Genomic DNA, 6,158 nt, shown 5'->3' with positions numbered 1-6,158 from the left:
TCAAGAAACTGATCCCATTCACAATTGCACAAAGAACTATAAAATACCTAGGAATAAATATAACCAAAGATATAAGAGAGATGTATGATGAAAACTATAGATAACTTATGAAGGAAATTGAAGAAGATACAATGAAATGGAAAAACATTCCATGCTCATGGATCAGAAGAATAAATATTGTTTAAATGTCATTACTTCCCAAAGCAATCTACACATTCAATGCAATCCCAATCAAAATTACACCAACATTCTTCTCAAAGCTAGAACAAACTATCCTAAAATTTGTATGGAATCACAAAAGACCTCGAATAGCCAAAGTAATATTGAAGAGGACACATAGACCAATGATATAGAATAGAGAACTCAGAATTGGACCCACAAATGTATGGCCAACTAATCTTTGACAAAGCGCAAAAGTATCCCATGAAAAAATACAGTCTCCTTAGCAAATGGTGTTGGGAGAACTGGACAGCAACATGAAGAAGAATGAATCTGTACTACTTTCTTATCCCATACACAAAAATAAACTCAAAATGGGTGAAAAACCTAATATAAGACAGGAAACTATCAAAACCCTAGAGGAGAAAGCAAGCAACAACCTCTTTGACCTCAGCGCAGCAAACTCTTGCTCAACACATCTCCACAAGCACGGGAATCAAGAGCAAAAATGAACTATTGAGATCTCATCAAGATAAAAAACTTCTGCACTGCAAAGAAAACAATCAAGAAAACTAAAAGGCAATCAATGGAATGAAAAAAGATATTTTCAGATCACATATCAGATAAAGGGTTAGTATCCAAAATCTATAAAGAATTTACAAACTCCACATCTGAAAAACAAATAATCCAGTGAATAAATGGGCAGAAGATATGAATAGACACGCCTCCAAAGAAGACATCTATTGGCCATCAGATACATGAAATCATGCTCACCATCACTCATCATCAAGGAAATGCAAATCAAAGCCACACTGAGATGTCACCTCACACTGGTCAAAGTGGCTAAAATGCACAAATCAGGAGCCTACAGATGCTAGTGAGGATGTGGAGAAACAGGAACCCTCTTTCACTGTTTGTGGGAATGCAAACTGGTGCAGTGGCTCTAGAAAATAGTGTGGAGTTTCCTCAAAAAAATAATAATAGAACTCCCCTATGACACAGCAATAGCACTGCTAGGAATTTACCCGAGGGATACAGGAGTGCTGATGCAGAGCGGCACATGCAGCCCAGTGTTCATAGCAGCACTTTTAATAGCCAAATCCTGGAAAGAGTTTAAATGTCCACCAACTGATGAATGGGTCAAGACGGTGTGGTTTATCTATACCATGGAAGGCTACATGGCAATGAGAAAGAATGAAATCTGGCCCTGTGTAGCAACATGGATGGAACTTGAGGGTGTTATGCTGAGTGAAATAAGTCAGGCAGAGAAGGACAGATACCATACCTTTGCATGTATAGGTGGGTTAGGAGGAACTTAACAGAGGACCATGGGGGTGGAGAAGGGGAAAAATAGTTGGGGAAAGGGAGGGAGGCAAACCATGAGAGACTCTTGAATGCTGAGAACAAACTGAGGGCTGGAGGTTGCTTGGGATTCTCTAGCTCTCTCTCTGCCCACTCTCCTGCTCATATTCTCCCTCTCAAAATGAATAAATAAGCTTTAAAAAGAAAAAAAGAAAGACTAAGCAAATCATGAGAAAACCCACCAAGGTATTAAGGTATATAGAAAGAGAATGAAAAAGAACCGATATAGACAGAAAATAACCAGAAAGCAAAAGTTAAAAGAATACTACTAATTCTTATATATTAATAATCACCATATATGTAAATGGATGAACTTACCAATCATACAGCACACAGTGGCTGGATGGATGAAAAACAAACCCAACTATATGCTACCTACAGGAGTTTTATATGAGCTCTAAAGACATGCGTAAGTTCAAAATGACGGGAAGGAAGATGTTTTTCCAGGCAAATAAAAACCAAAAGAAAGTAGGTACAATACATATATTTTATATCTTATATATCAAAAGAAACGAATTTCAATTTAAAAGTGGCTGAAGCACCTGAATAGCTCAGTCAGTTACATGTCCCACTCTTGATGTTGGTTCATGTCATGATCTCTTGATCTTGAGATCAAGCCCCTCATTGGGCTCCACACTGACTGTGTGAAACCTACTTAGAGTTCTCTCTCTCCCTCTCTCTCTGCTCCTCCCCCACTAGTGCACTCACTCTCTCTCTCTCAAGATAAATAAATCAACATAAAAAAAGTAGTAGCAGGGGCACCTGGGTGTCTCAGTCAGTTAAGTATCAGACTCTTGGTTTCAGCTCAGATCATAATCTTGTGGGGTTTAGGCCCATGTCATGCTCTGCATTGGTGGCACCGAGCTTTCCAAGGATTCTCTCTCTTTCTCTCAATATAAATAGTTTTTTAAAAAGTGATAGTCACAAAAGACGAGAAGGTTATTATATAATGACAAAGGGATCAGTACATCAAGAAGATATAAAAACCACAAGTATGTGTACTATCAACTTTCAAGCACTGGAATCTAATAAGCAAATACTTACAGAAATTAAGGGAGAATTGTACAGCAATCCAGTAACAGCAGGGAACTTCATTACCCCGTTATCAGCAGTAGATACACTATCCAGACAGAAAATCAAAAGGAAACACTGAAATGGAACCATACCTTAGAAGAAATGGACTTAAGAGGCATCTATGGAACATTCCATCTAATATCTGCAAAGTATACATTCATGTCATTATTCTACAGGATAGGTTATATAATAGGACAAAAAGAAATCATAGAAAATTTCAGACTATCTTCTCTGACTATGTATGAAACTGACAGTAAGAAACTTAAAAGATTCACAGGTATATGGGAACTGAACAACACCCTTCTGAGTAATGAATAAATCAAAAACAAATCAAAAGGGAAATAAAACATTACCTCAAAACAAATGAAGCAGAAATAAAACACATGAAATCTCTTTTTAAGCAACATATCAAATCTTATGAGATGCAGAAAAAACTGTTCTGAATGTAAATTTAATAACAACTATCATATATCAAAAACATTAGAAAGACATCAAATAGACTAATTTTACAGCTTGAGGACCTAGAGAAGTTAAGCCCAAAGTTAGAAGAAGGAAGAAAATAATAAAGACCAGAGACCAGAGCAGAAATAAATAAAATGTGTACCAGGAAAACAATAAAAAGAAAAAAACAACACTAAGCTCTGGTTCTTGAAAGATCAACCAAATTTCAAAACTTTAGCTAGACTAGCTGAGAACAAAAGAGAGATGCTTCAAATAAAATTAATAATGAAGAGGAGACATTATAGTTGACACTATAACAATACATGGGAGTGTAAGAGACTGCTGTGAACAATTATATGCCAGTAAATTACATAGCCTTGAAGAAATGGATGCATTTATAGACACACACTGCCTATCCAGACTGAATCAAGAAAAAATAAAAAATGTGAACAGACAAATGAAAAGTAAAGACATTGAATCGGTAATCAACCTTAAAAAAAAAATAAAGAAAACAAAAAACCCCAGGATTAGATGCCAATAGAGGTAAATTCTACCAAACATATAAAGAAACAGCGATCTGCCATAAACTCTTGCATAATATCAAAGAAGAGGACATGCTTCCAGTCTCATTTTGGGGAGCTAGTGTTACCCTCGCCCCAAAACAAGATAAGGACACCTCAAGAAGAGAAAATTATAGGCCAATGTCCTTAATGGAAAAATTCTCAACCAATAAGCAAACCAAATTCAAGAACACATTAACATCGGGGCGCCTGGGTAGCTCAGTCGGTTGAGCGTCCGACTTCACCTCAGGTCATGATCTCACGTTGTGGGTTCAGTCGTGCATCAGGCTCTGTGCTGACAGCCAGCTCAGAGCCTGGAGCCTGTTTCAGATTCTGTGTCTCCCTCTCTCTCTGACCCTCTCCTGCTCACACTGTCTCTCTCTCTCAAAAATAAATAAAACATTAAAAAAAATGAACACATTAACATATTATACACCTGGACCAGGTGGGATTTGTCTCTGGGATGCAAGTTTTCTTCAACCCACACAACTCAATAAGTAATATATCAATAAAATAAAAGATAATACCATGATCATTTCACTAGATAGAAAATGCAACTGATAACACACAGCATCCTTTCATGATAAAAACTCTTAAGAGATTAAGTAGAAAAGGATTGTATCTCAAATAATAAGGACTATATATGATGGCCCCGGCCAATATCATATTCAATAGTGAAAGGTTGAAAGTTTTCCTCTAAGATCTGGGGCATGACATGGATGCCCCCTTTCACCTCACCTGTAGTACTAGAAGTCCCACCTAGAGCAATTAGGCAAGACATAGAAATAAAAGGCATCTAAATCAGAAAGAAATAAAAGTTATTCTTTGCAGAAGATATGATTTTATATATAGAAAAATCCCAAAGAATCAGTCATAAAACTGTTGAGACTAGTCAACAATCTGAGTAAAACTGTAGGATATCGATATATAGAAATCAGTTTCATTCCATTACAGTAATAATGAGACAACTGAAAAAGAAATAAAGAAAAGTATCTCATTCATTCTAGGCATCAAAAGCAAAGCAAAACAAAACAGAATCTTAGTAACTTTCACTAGGGAAGAGAAAGACCTGTACAGTGATAACTACAAGACTTTGCTGAAAGAAATCAAAGAAGACGTTAGCAAACGGAAACACATCTCATGTTTGTAGACTTGAAGAATTAATTTCATTAAATATCTATATTACCCAAAGCTATTGCATTGCAGTTCAACTTCTCCCTCTGCCCAGAGCACTTGCCTTCACTCCATCACAGGTGTTATCCTTCCCAGTCTGCATGCAAATCTCAGTCTGTTTACTATAAGATCAAAAGCAAAACACAGATGCTCACTCTCAACTCTCCTGTGGTACTAGAAGTCTTAACTAGAGTCATTAGGCAAGACATAGAAATAAAAGGCATTCAAATCAGAAAGAAATACAATAGTCACTCTTTGCAGAAGATATGATTTTATATGTAGAACATCTTAAAGAATCAATCATAAAGGTGTTGAGACTAATCAACAATCGAAGTTGCAGAATACAAAATTGATATAGAAACATCAGTTTAATTCCTTTACAGTAATAATAAAACACTTGAAAAAGAAATAAAGAAGAAATATCTCATTCATAGTAGCATCAAAAACAATAAAATCTTAGTAAATTTAACCAGGGAACCAAAGACCTGTACAATGAAAAGCGCATGATTTTGCTGAAAGAAATAAAAAAAGACACAAACAAATGGAAAGACATCTTGTGTTTGTGGATTTGAATTAATCTCATTAAAGGTCCATACTACCCACAAGCATCTACATTTTCAACATAATTTTAATCAAACTAGCAAAAGCATGCCTCACAAAACTAAAGGAAACAATCCTAAAACTTATGTTTCAGTGTTTAACTGTGATATGTGTAGTTTACACCTATTCATGTTTATCTTACTTATTAGTTGAGCTTCATTAATGTGCAAATTAACATTTTTCATCAAACTTGGGAAGTTCTTGGCCACAATTTCTCCAAAGATTTATTTTTGCTCTTTTCTCTCCTTCTGTTACCTATGTTGCTATGTTTGATATATTCTACAGTTCCCTGAGGCTATGTTCACTTTTCTTCATTGTTTTTCTCTCCTTTTCATTCTTTTCTCTATGGATCTGTCTTCATGTTCCATGATTCTTTTTTTCTGTCAGATCAAATTTGTAGTCTAGATCTTGGAACTCACAAATGCACATATTTTTTATAGCTGTTTTGCTTGCTAATCCAGCATGTGGGTCCATTCAGAGACAGTTTTTATTAATTTCTCTCCCCCCCCCCGAATATGTGTTACACTTTCCTGTTTTTTAGAACATTGTACTTTTTGTGGAAAATGGAAATTCTTTGATAATACATTCTCTGGATTTTGATTTGTCCAAGAAGTGGTTGTTCTGCTTTTTGGCATTGTTTTATTTGTATTTATCTGTTTGTTTGTTTTGTATAGTAATTTACTAAAGCAAATTCTTATGAATTAGAGTGTTTACCCTTTATGGCCATTCTCTTTAAACCACAAACTGGATGGAGCATGGAAACCATGAAAAACAGGTCACAAAACTGTA

This window comes from Hyaena hyaena, unplaced genomic scaffold, assembly GCF_003009895.1.
Source record: "Hyaena hyaena isolate Hyena2069 unplaced genomic scaffold, ASM300989v1 scaffold_1426, whole genome shotgun sequence".
NCBI classification, from domain to species: Eukaryota; Metazoa; Chordata; class Mammalia; order Carnivora; family Hyaenidae; genus Hyaena; species Hyaena hyaena.
This window is presented reverse-complemented; position numbering follows the sequence as displayed.